We start from the raw sequence: 15,071 nt of genomic DNA on the forward strand, positions 1-15,071 counted from the left end.
TGCTTATGCCAAACAAACCTTTTCAGTTTGCTGTTTAATGTGACAGTGATTAAAGCTTTAATACTGTAGCTGTCGCTTAGCTAGTCTTCAAGGGGAACATAAGCTATTGCATTACTTTCTCTAAGAGCCTGGTCTCAGAACAGGCTGCAGAAAGGAGAATTGGGCAATTGTCATGCAATTCTGCATGCTAATATGTAGGTCACAGATTGTGTGTCCTTGAGTACATTTAAGATTTTAAGAGACTGAAATATTTGAACATTGACTAATTAACTCAGCATTTTCTTTTTAACAATTGACAAGCTAGTTATATTATGAATTCAATTCAAAATCTTGATCATGTGGTCATGATAAAATACATTCTTTCCTATACTGGGTATTTTGCTGTTATATGAAACCAAATAAATTACTTGGAAAGTTTATTCTTTCATGATCTAATACATTTTATGGTGTGGAAAAATATGTTTTGTAGAGAAGAAAAATATTTGATCTTCCTAAATGATGGCAATCTATTGGAACAGGACCATAAGAAACACTATTTCTATGCAAATTAGAACTTAATCTTCATACAGTCAATGTTCTGTTCTCTGTGTAAATAATTGAATAATCTATCAATTCAGTAACTGCATCTCTAACTATTTGTTACTTACATCAACCACACTGGCAGGTTAGTGTCCTGTGATTGCTATAACAAAGTACAACACATGCTGGGTAGCTTACACAACAGATATGTATTGTCTCATCATTCTGAAGGCCAGAAGTTCAATGTTAGAAAGGTTGGTTTCTTTTGAGAACTCTAGAAAATAATCTGCTCCATGTTTCTCCCCTGGTTTCAGTTGACAGCCTGCCCTTGGACTTCCTTGGCTTATCTATTGGGGTCTATGCCCTCATCATCACATTGTCTTTTCTGTGTGTCTTCACATGGCAACATGCTTATGAGGATACCTGTGATGTTGGATTAGGAATCTACATTTGCAGGAACCCAACTTGTAAATAAGGTCACGTTCTAAAGTTCTGGGAATAAGGACACCAACCTATCTTTTATTGGGACTGGACAATGATTCACTCCATAACAGCTGGGGCTTTGTTTGTATGTTAACTAATTTTTTACTTCTTCATCTCCATCTCTGTTTTCTTATATCATGGAGAAAAGAAATGGAGGATATTTTATTTCTATCGATGATTAAGTTCAAGATTTTGGCTTCTTCAGGGGAAATAAGAAACATAGCTTATTTGCTACTCATTTCAAGATATATCTTCCCAGACATGGGTATCAGGATAAACAGTTGAGATGCAGTACGGTGTGAATAACCACTGAAGGAATGAAGTGAGTGCAACAGCGACTTCCTGGGAAATTGCATTGTCTGCGCTACCTCTGGAGGGGTAATGGACATGTCAGAGAGGATGACATTTAGGTAAAGGCTACAAAATGGTCTCATGATAGCAAACCGGCCTGAAAATTTACACTGCTAGAAGAACCTGAGATGGGGGACAAGACCCGAGTAATTGTACTCGGTGCTAACTGCAAAAAAAAAAAAACCCAAAAACAAAAAAATATTGGTTCCAATGAACCAAGCAAGTAAAAAATAGAGCCTAGAAAAAATTTGAACATCTTAGTAGGCAGGCACATAGTGTCTACCCAAAAAAGACCAAAAACATAAACAAGGGTAAAAGTCAGGAGGTTGATAAGAACAGGGAAGATAACTTAGACAAGCCATTCAGTCACCGAGGAAGGAGATTTGATAAAAGGATTTCCAGCATCTGTCTAGAAAGAGCCAAAAGAAGCAAAAAAGGAAACATATAGTGAAAACCAATTGTAGCCCCAGGCAGAAAACTGCAAAGGCAGGAATAGATTCAAACTTGGAAACTGCAAATGAGGGCTAGACCAGAGTGTTCACCTGCTAGAGAACAGAGCTCACTCTACAGGCACTTGAGGTCTGCAGATGGGGACAGGAAAGTGGAAGAAAATGTGGACTCCACACTGGTGTTGTAATTTTCATTCTGGTAATCAGCCTGAACAATCTGGTTGATTCATTGCTCTCCCACAGAGTAAGGCTAAAAGTAAGTCTAGCTTGGATCAATCCAGTAAGGGTTCACAAAAACAGTAGAAACAGTCTCTTTCTCCAAACAGGAAAACATTATATTTACACATTATATATTCACATTATACACATATGCATATATATGTACATGTGTGTATTTATATATGTATATATTATACGCACACAGAGAACATTATTGAGATATTCTGCAGTTCTTGGACTGGTAAAATAAAGATCTGTTTACAGTCTTGCTCTCTCAACTGGCCCTCAGACTGACAAAAATTGACTAGCCTAATTTTTCTTGCAGAATGAGATGCTAGTGCTCCTTTTTCTTGATTGCACACCTAAGCGTAGTGAAAATATTGTGAATCCCAAGGACGTGGATAGTAACATCTGTGCAGGTCCCTACCCAGTACCACTGTCTCCAGGGAATAGCTTTCCAGGTCTCCTGGACACCTCATTGACCTCATCATCCACCTGGACATGGTCCCAACCCAAGGACATATTATGTGTGTGGAGGTTTTGGGGGCAAAATCCTTAGAGGTTGAGGCTATCTAGATATCTGGATTTTACTTGTGATGTGAAAAATGCCATGTATTCCTCCTTCAAATAATAGAGCATATGAAAATTATTAGGGAAGTATAAATATAAGAAAAAAGTTTGGTCATGGAAAAAGAATTTGCAGTATTAGCTGAAAATATGATTTTTTAAAAGTAATCTTTGTTCATGGCGAGGAACACAGTGGTATAGTCAGCCATATGTGAGCTCTCTTGCAATGTGTCTCAGAAATGTGTGCAAAATTTACTATTTGTAAAATTTTCCTTAGCCTCAGAAAGGTTAAAACAAAAATAATTTCAGTCTTACTTCTAAATGTATATTAATAAATTTGCTTGAATGGGGGAATATGAAAAGAAAGCAAAAAGCATGATGCTGTATTATTATTTTCTTATTTAACTTATTTACTTTCTTACATTGTTTTTCATTTTTGCACAACATTTGATTTCTTCGATAAGGTGTAGTCATTATAAATCTCCCACCACCACAGCACCCATGAACCATCACCATAGTCCCTTGTGCTCTTCCCACCCCTGTTTTAATCCCTTTCTCTCCCCAAAGCTGTGGGCCTCAGATCTATAGTTTGCCTGCAAGTTTTGTCTTTTTTTTTTTTTTTTTGACCCTTTGTTTGATATCCCTATATGCCTCCTATTAGTGAAACCTCCTGTTAGTGAAAACTAGATATTTTACTTTTTCCTCCTGACTTATTTCATTGAGCATCATTCCTCCTAGCTCCAACCATGTTGCTGTGAATGGCTTGAGTTTATCTTTTTGATTTTTTTTAAAAGATTTATTTATTTATTTATTTTTTATAATAAATTTTATTTTTATATTCCCCATACAATTGCAACCCCCTTATTTTGACCCCAATATCCCTCCCCTCCCACCCCCTACCCCCCATAGAGTGTCTCTGGTTCATAGTTTTTTGTTGATTTTGATTTTCACTTTCTTATAGTTATTCATTTTCCTGGTCCCTTAATTAAGTTTTCTAGATTCCTGCTATGAGTGAGACCATCCGGTATTTTTCTTTTTCTTTCTGACTTATTTCGCTGAGCATGATCCCTTCCAGCGATACAAGCACTGGGTACAGTCAGAAGCGCGGGAGGGTGAGAGAATTCACCAAAGCCAGAGTGGGGAACAGAACAGGCAGACTTGATGTAATACACTGCTGAGGGGAGCAGCGGGCGGCAGGAGAGGCCTGTCTTGCCATGTGGCACCCTCACTGGTGGCCGGGGATCGAACAGGCGCTGCAGACACTGTGGGCAGCTTCGCAACCCAGCGCTCAACCGCTGCGCCACCAGGGTAGGCCCTTGAGTTTATCTTTTTTTTTTTTTTTTAAACTTTTCTCTATTTTTTTTTTTTTAAAGATTTATTTATTTATTTATACAAGCACTGGGTACAGTCAGAAGCGCGGGAGGGTGAGAGAATTCACCAGAGCCAGAGCGGGGAGCAGAGCAGGCAGAAGGACCGAAATACACTGCTGAGGGGAGCAGCGGGCGGCAGGAGAGGTCTGCGCGCCATGTGGGACCCTCCACCGGTGGCCGGGGAGCAACTGGGGATTGAACCGGTGCTGCAGAGGCTGCGGGCAGCTTCGCAGCCCAGCGCTCAACTGCTGCACCACCAGGGGAGGCCCTTGAGTTTATCTTTTTGATTGCTAAGGAGTATTCCATTGTGTATCTATAGCACATCTTGATCCAGCCATCTGTTTGGGGGCATTTAGGTTGTTTCCATATCTTAAAAATCATGATACTTTAGATGAGAAATAACTAAACATGCATTTGGCATAAAAGGGAGGTTATATATGTATAGTGGCCCCTTCTCTGTGGTTCACTTTTTGCATTTTCAGTTACCCGCAGTCAACTGTGGTCTCAAAATATTACCTACACGTTCCCGTTCTTTTTGTCCCGTGATTTTCCCCACTCTTGTATTTTTTATTGATCCACTTATCCAGTTGCTCTCTTTCATCTCTCTTCATCCATCCCAGCTCCCACTCTCATGGAACACATTTTAATATTTTTATTACGCACTTCCGCTTTGGTGCTTTTGAGTAATGTTCTTGTGTGGTGTGCATGTTATGTTAATGTATGTAAATATGTTTTTTCATAGTTACTTCTATTTTTCTTTTATTCCACTAAAAAATGGGTTTCAATATTGAGTCATGGTGTTTGGAATACAATGAACCCATCACCTCTAATTACTGGATGGTGTTGCATAGTGACCACTTATCACATCTTAACTAGACATTCTCCCAGTGCAAGACTCCTTGATTTCCTCCAAATGCTACCACCACAGTTCTATCGTTGACCTGTGTGAATTTTCTTTGAGCTAGCCTGGGTCTCCAGTAACAGAACTGAAGGATTATGCTTATAAAATCTTTCTGTTCTGCATGTTTATGGAGAGAGAGAGATTTGCTCTCCAAGAGGACACTGCTCACCAATGAATATAAAGGCCATGAACTCTCACTCACTAGCTAACTTTCTAAACTTTTTCTAAAAGGAGCAAAGTGTAGGGGCCACCCTGGTGGCACAGGAGTTAAAGTCTCAGCACTATCAATCTATTGCCAGCCCTGCACCCTGAGTTCGATCCCCAGCCAGGGAGCTAACCCACATGGTTCAGCAGACCTCTCCTGGGTCACCTGCTGCTCCCCTCAGCAGTGTATTTCAGTCAGTCTGCCTGTTCTGCTTCCCACTCTGTCTCTGGTGAATCCTCTCATCCCCAGCCCCCACACCTCTTGCCTATGCCCCAGTTCTTGTATGCATAAATAAATAAATCTTAAAAAAAGGGGAGCAAAGTGTAATTTTGCTTTAGTTTACATTTATTTTTACTAAAATTCTATTTGATTTTTTTACCCTAAAATTAGTCTGTTCATGATTTAAAAAAAAAAATATTTGGTGCATCTTTACCTATGTCCTTATTGATTTATAGACTTGCATAATCTTCTTTTGTTTGTTTAGAAATTTCAAGTATTTTCTGCCTTATGCCACCTCTTAACTTTATCTAGGCTATAATTCATTGCCTAGAAATATTTATTTTGATAGAATAAAATTATAATTTTCTGCCTTATATTTGCATTTTTGGTATTTTTAAAAAGGCACCTTTCCAAACTCCTGATGGAAAAATATTACTTTTTCTCTATAAAATTTACTGTTTCACCATTCCCATATAAGTCTTTAATTTGTATAGAGTCCACATTTGCATGGGTTATTATGTAGGAATTTAAGCTCATTTTCCCATTTATACTATAAACCCTCTCAAAATTAACATTAACAAAAATAATGCCATTTCAATAACAACCCCTTGCATAACCCAAATAGGTACATAACTAAGAAAGATAAATACTTGTAATATCCAAACAAATTTATAGCCTGCCAAGGTACCATTATGCAGGCATCATTGTTTTATCTTTGAGATTTCTAAAATTAAAGACTATTAGGAAAATGCCAGACTTAGCTAACAGAAGTTATTAGAAACAGGTGTTTTCTTAAATCTCAATGGCTTTCATGTGGAGTTTGACAGAAAAAGGAAAACCTTCTTTTGATAAGGTACAAACAATTGTTTCAAGCACTCCGACTTCACCTTGACCTGCTTTAAAAAAAAAAAAAAGCAAGCGATTTATAATATCAAATACTATATAAATAGCTCCAGCTTAGACAACCTTTCACCCATGACCCTTAGGTCTCACTTCCTTTACTAAATTTAGCTTTGGATGCTGGCACCCCTTGTTCATGTAACAAAGCAACAATGACTACTAAATCTAGGTCTTTTATCTTCTGCCCAACCTCACAAAAAATGCTGATGTTGAGAGGGTTGTACAGTAGACAGATGATCCATCAAGTCAATGTGCTGGCTAACTTGTACGTTTGTGGAATTCAAAGACTTGTCAAGTAAATGTAGCAAAAAAAATCCATAATTATACATATCCTTAAAGAAATTTTTATAGGTCATTTGCCAAGAGCTTTTCTTCCCTGTCTGCCAGATGGCCAGTGTTTCTGGTCAGGTCACCATGCACCTGCATAGCGGTTCTGAGTTGCCTAAGGATCTCCTTGCTGTTGCAGCAAGGCTCAAGAGTCTGTCTGAATTTACTGAAGGATCGCTCAGCCAACGTGCCAAGAGCTTCTAGCTGATTGTTTACAACCAGTAGCAGTAGCATTATCTCATCTTTGAGTCCAGAGCACAACTTATCTTTCCTGCGGAAAGACAGATATAAAGGCACTTAGAGGCAAACACATCACTCTTTCTAGCCAAGGATAAAAAAATCAAGTCCCCAAACCAGCTCAAATGAGGAGTTCTTCTGCAACTTCTCGAACCTACTGAGTGAATTCTGAGTAGTGTGATGTCTAAAGAGTTCCTGGTTTTGTTAATGTCACTTCCTGAAGAGCACTGTGAGGAGGAAAGCTGGTTGGGGAGGGGTGGATTAGGAAAGGCCTCCCCTTTAAAATCCAATGAAATGGGAGCTTTTGTTGTTAAATGTGTCCCATTTCATTTAAAATTAAAACGACTTACTTTTAAGAGAGTACAAACCAAAGATATTTATTAAACAGCTTGATCCATTATGGTGCTATTTTTAAAAAAATGTATGTGTGCCCTGTGTGTGCCTATATATATTTTTTTTGAGGGGGAGGTTAAGATTTTATTTTTATTTATGCATATAAGAACTGGGGTACAGGCCAGAGGCACGGGGGGTGAGAGGATTCACCAGAGACAACGTGGGGAACAGAACAGACAGATTGACTAAAGTACACTGCTGAGGGGAGCAGCGGGCGTGACAGGAGAGGTCTACTGTGCCATGTGGGCAGCTCCCTGGCCGGCCGGGGATCAAACTTGGCTGCAGAGGCTGCGGACTTCTTCATAAGTTGTGTCTTAACCCCTTGCGCCACAAGAGAGGCACTATATATATGTTTAAACTATGAAATATTTTAGTTGTAATTCTTATTCATCCATGATCAAGCGAGGACTTTGAAAGTTGCACCCTGGCATGCAGCTGGCTCTCTGTGAGTAATTTAGTAATGCCATTCACATCTGGGGGGAGCACAGAGGTCTGAGCACTTTGCCTTCTTGACCTGTGCAAAAAACTTGGAATTGAGCATTAAAAGCATCGGAATGTCTAAAAGGCACATCACAAATCCTGACTTGAAAGTCAATGTAAGTCCCACAAGTGAATCTCATGCCGTGGCTCATTTGGTAAAGTTGATTTTAATAATCACTTTCTCCATTTTACATGTAAGAAACTGAAGCACAGAGAGCAAGCTGGGTGGCATTACTGCTCAGACCTTATAGACTAGAACACTTGGGCTTAACACATGTAGTAGTTAAAGATTATGCCCAAGATCATATATCTGCTATTTTCATTTGCTAGTGAATATGAGTACAAATTTTTAATAAAGAAGATATGTTTCAGCAACCAGAAACTTGCTTCTCAGAGTGCAGAGAGGAGGCACAGAGTGGAGAATCTTTGCAGACTGGGATGTCCAAGGGGGAGCTGGCCACTGCCAGCCCTTCGGTGGCCAGCTCTGTCTGCCACTGTGGCTGGCTCCTCACCGACTTGTGATAAGCGATTGAACTAGATCCGAAGAGAGCTAAAGATGGCCTAGATCAGGGTTGGGGTAGCAGGTACAGAAAGGAGAGACAGACTTGATGAATGTTTTGAAAACATTTTTTGAGACTGACCAAGAAGTTACGCTTCATCACATACTCACTGCTTCTTTGGGAACTATCTTCTGGTCTGATGGTGTCAGTTCAAAAGGTTTCACTTCATATGATTTGTCTGCATAGAATTCATAAGTGAGTGTTTCATTAATAGCTTTCAGCCATATTTGAACAAGCATTAATGCTAAATGTTGAAATGTTTTCTAGATGTGTAGATTTTATGAGATTATATAGTGGCTAGATTTCTGCCTTAGACAAATATATCTGTGAAGATGACATTATCTAATATCCTATGCATCTTCTTTTTAACATTTTCTTAAAAAGATTTATTTATGCATACAAGAACTGGGGTACAGGCCAGAGGTGCGGGCCATGGGTGAGAGGATTCACCAGAGACAAAGTGGGGTGCAGAACAGGCAGACTGACTGAAATACACTGCTGAGGGGAGCAGCAGGCAAGACAGGAGAGGTTTACTGCACCATGTGGGTTGTTCCCTGGCCAGAGGGATCGAACTCATGCTGCAGAGGCTGTGGATAGCTTCACAGTGCTGTGCTTAACCCCTTGAGCCACCAGGGAGGGCCCCTATGCATCTTCTTGATGCCATCTTGATGACATAGCCCTTTACAAAGGCAATTAACAACAATGAAAAAGCTATTGTAGTTGTTCTGCCATCAGTTAATGTTTTTGCAGTTATTAGATGTCCCTTGGAGTGATTCATGACTTTAGTAAGCCATTCCCTAAAGATGTTAACTATTCTAATTATAACACATGCAAATACACTTGATTATTCATGCTTAATATTAATTCTGTATTATCATGAAATCACAAACTCCAAAAGAGGTGACTCTTCTTTCCAGTAGCATTTTTATTCATGATTCTGTTCAAAAAGAGTCTCTTGCACATAATAGGTCATCAGGGCAGAGCTGATCCTCATTATTCATAGATTGCAATTTATTGTAATGTCACCAAAATCAATGCTTGCAGTATTTTCACAGTCATTTGTGGACAGACACTGAATGACCAAAAAGTTGTATCATTGAGGCCAAAATTCCCAGGTGAAGCAAACAAGGTGACATGATGTCTTTGTAGTGAGCAACTACCCATCATGTTTTACTTAGTGCCATGTTTTTCTCATTCTGTGCTACTTGTTGGTAATCTGACTGTTTAAAATGGCTTCTAAGAGTCCTTTTGGTAAATACCTAGGAGTGATGCTGACTTGCTGTGTTGGAAAGGATGCAGAAAGGATTCAGGCATGAGTTATGGTGCTGTTGGCCATGAGTTCAATGCTAATAAGTTGACAATATGTCCATCCTGACAAAGGAAGAGGAGGCCATTCCAGGGAGAGCTAAAGTAATAGCAAAAGAGCTTGAACTCTGGAAAGATGGAAAGTGGCTGGGTCTGTGGATTTGTGAGCTGACCCCTGAGGAAAAAGCTGTCGTGGACAGTTCTATTGTGAAAACCAAAGACATTTCTGGTCATGTCAATGAGATTCAGGAAAATGTTAATGTGGTAGCTTCCTTGTTTTGAACAGTGATGTGTTGGGACAATGTTAAACATTCAGGAGGGGCAGATCTTGCAGATCAGGAGAATGAGAAATAATTATTAATTTAACAACCTGTAAAATGAAATCATATTTAACTTTGTTGAAATTCTTTTGAGCAACTTTGTTTGATAGAATTAGAAAGTCTAAATAAGGCCAAATGTATTAATCAAAAAGATGCTGACATTTACAAATGCATTTTTGTTGATATTTTTATTTCCTCCTGAAAAAGTGTTTAACTCAGAAATTAATTAACATTTCTTTTTTATTAGAATTTACCAATAAAAAGAAAATGATTATTAAATTAAGTAGAAAAAATTCTTAAGTTTGTGTTACTTAAGACTACCCTGAATTAATAGTTTTGTAACTTTTACCCTTTTAATAGAAATACAAAAAGATATTTTGCAACAAGTCAAATGGAGTTGGAAAACTGTAATTTTCATCTGCTTTGGAAATAAGCCAACTATAAGAGAAGACATTAAAAAAGACTTGGATGATGATCAAATTTGAGTCCACCATAAAGGCATATACATCTGGCAAGAATTTAAACTTAATAAAATTTGATGAATGTTGTTTTTTTCTATCTGCATTTAGGAATAGACAGTAGTTTATCATTCATAAATATGTATTTGATTCTTTATTCCCCCATACTGTGCACATAGAAAATGTACAACTCCAATTAAATAGACTGAGGCACTCCCCTTTCTGTAGTGTGCACTGGTCTTTTATGTGTTTATGGATTTCCCACCACTGAGATGAGATGCATGAAGAAACCTGGTGTCAGAGAGGCAGTTTCCACCTGCACCTCCCATATGATGTCATTCAGAAAAATTCCTTAATTGCTTGGTATTCATTTTCTCTTGTGACTGTAAAAAATTAATACAAATTTATATTTTAAACAGTACACATTTGTGATTTTGTTAGCGGGTGGACTGAGGGGCACCCCAAACCTGGCACATGATAACTGGGTGCTGCCATTCACTGCATGAAGACAAAACATCCTCTTAGTGTATAAGACTTTCAATAGAAAAGAACTTTAATTGTATTAGTGTGCAATAGAAAAAGAGCAATAGAAAAATTGCAATAGAAGAAGAAAAGAAGGAATAATAGTTTTGAATTAAACACCCTAAGCTACCCATCCTCTCATGGGTAAATGCCCAGGCAAACAGGGTTGGCCCAAAGTGGGGCTGCTGAGACCCAAAAGCTTGTCGCAAGTCTAAGGCACCTTCTGGTGGGGACATGTAGGAAAGGGGTAGAAGAAGCAAGTCTAGAAGAAAAAGAGTAAAATAAAAGAACAAGTCAAGATAAAGCTGTCAGTCCTCCCTGGTCTCTGCCCCATGTCTCTTGCATGTGTCTCCTTCCATGTCCCCATGTGCAAGTCCAAGATGAAGAGCAAGTGTGGCTTCTTCACCTGTTTCTCTACTCCAAGTGCCTCCTCCCAGTCCTCTCTCTTGTCCTGGCAAATCTCTCCCAAGTTCTTTCCAGCTTCCCCTTGCTATTCAGCCCCACCCTTCATTGGGTGGGGCAGAGGACATGGAACCTCCCTTTTTAGATTACACTGTTATAAATTTATATTCTGAATGTCAGAAATCCTAACGTGACTAATACTTTTACTCTGTCTAGCACAAAATATTTTTTACATTATTTTCTTGGTCTCTGAATCTTATCAGTCGCATCAAAGTTTTTTTTTTTTTAATTTTATTTATTCAAAAAATAATAATTGCTTAAGGCAAGGGGCTGAAATGTTGTGTCCCCTAAAATTCGTATGTTGAAATCATGATCTCCAATGTGATGGTATTGGAAATTGAGATGTTTGAGAATTATTTGGTTATGAGGGTAGAGCCTTTATTAGTGGGATTGGTGCCCTTATAACAAAAGGCCAGGGCGGTCCCTCATTCTACTGTATGAGAAATATGAAGGAGGGTGCTTTTTAGAATCCAGATACACTTGCACACTGGTCTAGCAATCTCAGCCTCCATAACTGTGGGAAGTAAACCGCTGCTTATTAGTCACCCAGTTCATGGTATTTACTTACAGCCCCATAGCTGCGTAATATCCCCATTAAGTATCAGCACTGGATGAGAAACTATTGACCCTATCTTATCTTTCTTTCTTTTTTTTTAATGATTTGTTTATTTATTATTACAAGAACTGGGGTATAAGTCAGAGATGTGGTGGGGGGAGAGTGAGAGTCTTCACCAGAGACAGAGTGGGGAGCAGAGCAGGCGGATCTACTGAAATACATTCCTGTTGCAGATAGCTTCATAGTGCTGAGACTTAACCCTTTGCACCACAGGGGAGGCCCCTGAAAATGTTTTTGTGGGGGCAAATAAAGATACTCAATTCTGACCTGAAAGTTATTTCACATTATTTGGACTCTGGGTAACCATGAAGAGGTTTTATTTATTATATTTATTTTTTATTTTTTAAACTTTATTTTTTTAAAGATTTATTTATTTATACAAGCACTGGGTACAGTCAGAAGTGCGGGAGGGTGAGAGAATTCACCAGAGCCAGAGCAGGGAGCAGAGCAGGCAGACTGATGAAATACACTGCTGAGGAGAGCAGCGGGTAAAACAGGAGAGGTCTGCATGCCATGTGGGACCCTCGCCAGTGGCCGGGGATCGAACCGGTGCTGCAGAGGCTGTGGGCCCAACGCTCAACCGCTGCGACACCAGGGGAGGCCCATGAAGAGGTTTTATTAATACTTTAATCAATGACTTTGTTCTTTTGTTTTTGCAAACTAGTGGAATATTTTAAAAATAGATACAGATCAATGTTTTTGATAAGTATAAAATAAGTGATTTTCAATCGGTAAGATTGCAAGTACTATTGTTAATTGACAGTATTCTTTCTAAATAATGTGTCTTAAAATTGGTCGATTTTAATTTAATGAACTGCATCTTTAATGATCATAATTGCATATGTGATGTAAAGATATGTGGAAAACCATGAAAGTCTAAAATGGAGATATGTACTAGCCCTATAATCATATAGCTGTAATAATGCAGAGTCATATTTATGTTGAAATAGAGGGAGTGGCTAGTGCAGGCAAAGGCATCATCATGTGCAGAGACCCAGAGCAAGGAGGTAACCCAGCAGCACTGCAGAGAGCAAGGGCTGTTCCATTCTTCAAATTTATTCTCAAAAAAAAAGCACAAAAGAGAATTTCTGAGTCCGCTTAAATTGTGTAATTTTATTGAACCAAAATGACAAAATTTTTCCGATCAAAGTTTTGGTCACATATTCTGAGACATGTCATAAAGGTCATGTAGATAGAACTTACATGTGCAGCTCGACAGTGTGTGTTTGATTTTCAATACACACGTGGCATCGTTCTTGAGCTTGAATTGTCTTAGGGCTTGTGTGAAAATAAGCTTTTGGGAAATGAATGTTTATGATAACTCCAATCAAAAGGCAGTGAAGTTAAATGGAATTCAGATATATATTTTTTTTTTTAAATATTAAATTTTATTTTTATATTCCCCCATACAATTGCAAACGCCCCATTCTGACCCCAATCCTTCCCCTCCCGCCCCCACCCCCCAAAAGGTGTCTCTGGTTCATAGTTTTTTGTTGATTTTGATTTTCACTTTCTTATATTCATTTTCCTGGTCCCTTATTTAAGTTTTCTAGATTCCTGCTATGAGTGAGACCATCCGGTATTTTTCTTTTTCTTTTTGGCTTATTTCGCTGAGCATGATCCCTTCCAGTGCCATCCATGTTGCTGCAAATTGCATGTGTTTATCTTTTTTGAATGCTGAGTAATATTCCATGGTATATATGTACCACATCTTCTTGATCCAGTCATCTATTTTTGGGCATTTGGGTTTTTTCCAAAGCTTAGCTATTGTAAACAGTGCTGCTATAAACATAGGAGTGCAGGTGCTCTTTGGAATTGATGTTTCTGTGTCCTTTGGGTAAATACCTAGGAGTGGAATTGCTGGATCATATGGAAGCTCTATGTTTAGTAGGTCCAGAAATCTCCACACAGCTCTCCATAGTGGTTGGACCAGTTTGCACTCCCACCAACAGTGCACAAGAGTTCCTTTTTCTCCACATCCTCGCCAACATTTGTTGTTGCTAGTTTTTTTAATATGTGCCATTCTCACTGGTGTGAGATGGTATCTCATGGTAGTTTTGATTTGCATTTCCCTGATGACAAGTGATGTTGAACATTTTTTCATATGTCTGTTGGCCATTTGCATTTCCTCTTCAGAGAAGTTTCTTTTTAGCTCTTCTGCCCATTTTTTGACTGGATTATTTTCTTTGTTGTTGCTGAGTCTCATCAGCTCTTTGCAGATTTTTGTGATCAGTCCTTTATCATTAGTGTTGGGTGCAAAAATGTTCTCCCAGTTGGTGGGGTTTCTCTTTGTTTTTGTTATTGTCTCTTTTGCTGTGCAGAAGCTCTTTAATTTGATGTAGTCCCAGCTGTTTATCTTTGCCTTCACTATCACTGCTTTGGGTGATGTGTCTGTAAAGATGTCTTTGATGTGCAAATCCCGTAGTGTTTCGCCTATATTTCCTTCTATGTATTTTATGGTTTCAGGTCTTATGTCTAGTTCTTTAATCCATTTTGAGTTGATTTTTGTGTATGGTGTGAGGTAGTGGTCAAGCTTCATTCTTTTGCATGTAGCGACCCAGTTTTCCCAGCACCATTTATTGAACAAACTTTCTTTGCTCCAATGCATAGTCTTTGCTCCTTTGTCAAAGATTAGTTGACCATAAATCTGTGGGTTTATTTCTGGATTTTCTATTCGATTCCATTGGTCTGTATGTCTGTTCTTGTTCCAATACCATGCAGTTTTGATGATTATGGCTTTGTAGTATAGTTTGAAGTCTGGGAGTGTGATGCCTCCATTTCCTTCTTTTTTTTTCAGTAGAGCTTTGGCTATTCGGGGTTTTTGGTGATTCCATATGAATTTCATCAATAATTGTTCTATTTCTTTGAAGAATGCCATTGAGATTTTGATTGGAATAGCATTGAATCTGTATATTGCTTTTGGTAGGATGGCCATTTTATTTTTTTTTTTTTATTTTTTTTATTATTTAGATTTATTTATTTATTTATTTATTTATACAAGCACTGGGTACAGTCAGAAGCGCGGGAGGGTGAGAGAATTCACCAGAACCAGAGCGGGGAGCAGAGCAGGCAGAAGGACCCAAGTACACTGCTGAGGGGAGCAGCGGGCGGCAGGAGAGGTCTGCGCGCCATGTGGGACCCCCTCTGGTGGCCAGGGAGCAGCCGGGGATCGAACCGGCGCCGCAGAGGCTGCGGGCAGCTTCACAAC

General features: G+C 38.9%; 1 long non-coding RNA gene across 1 annotated transcript in view; it reads left to right on the forward strand.

Annotated features, from left to right (window-relative positions):
- The window catches only part of LOC129146709 (uncharacterized), a 177,832-nt gene extending 167,488 nt beyond the window's left edge, over positions 1-10,344 (forward strand). The window contains exon 5 of the long non-coding RNA XR_008553765.1: positions 10,166-10,344. This is a non-coding gene — a long non-coding RNA (uncharacterized LOC129146709). The remainder of the gene's footprint in view (positions 1-10,165) is intronic.
- The last annotated feature ends 4,727 nt before the right edge of the window (positions 10,345-15,071 follow it).

Source organism: Talpa occidentalis, unplaced genomic scaffold (genome assembly GCF_014898055.3).
Source record: "Talpa occidentalis isolate TD23 unplaced genomic scaffold, MPIMG_talOcc4v2.1 talOcc4.4, whole genome shotgun sequence".
In the NCBI taxonomy this organism is placed as follows: domain Eukaryota; kingdom Metazoa; phylum Chordata; class Mammalia; order Eulipotyphla; family Talpidae; genus Talpa; species Talpa occidentalis.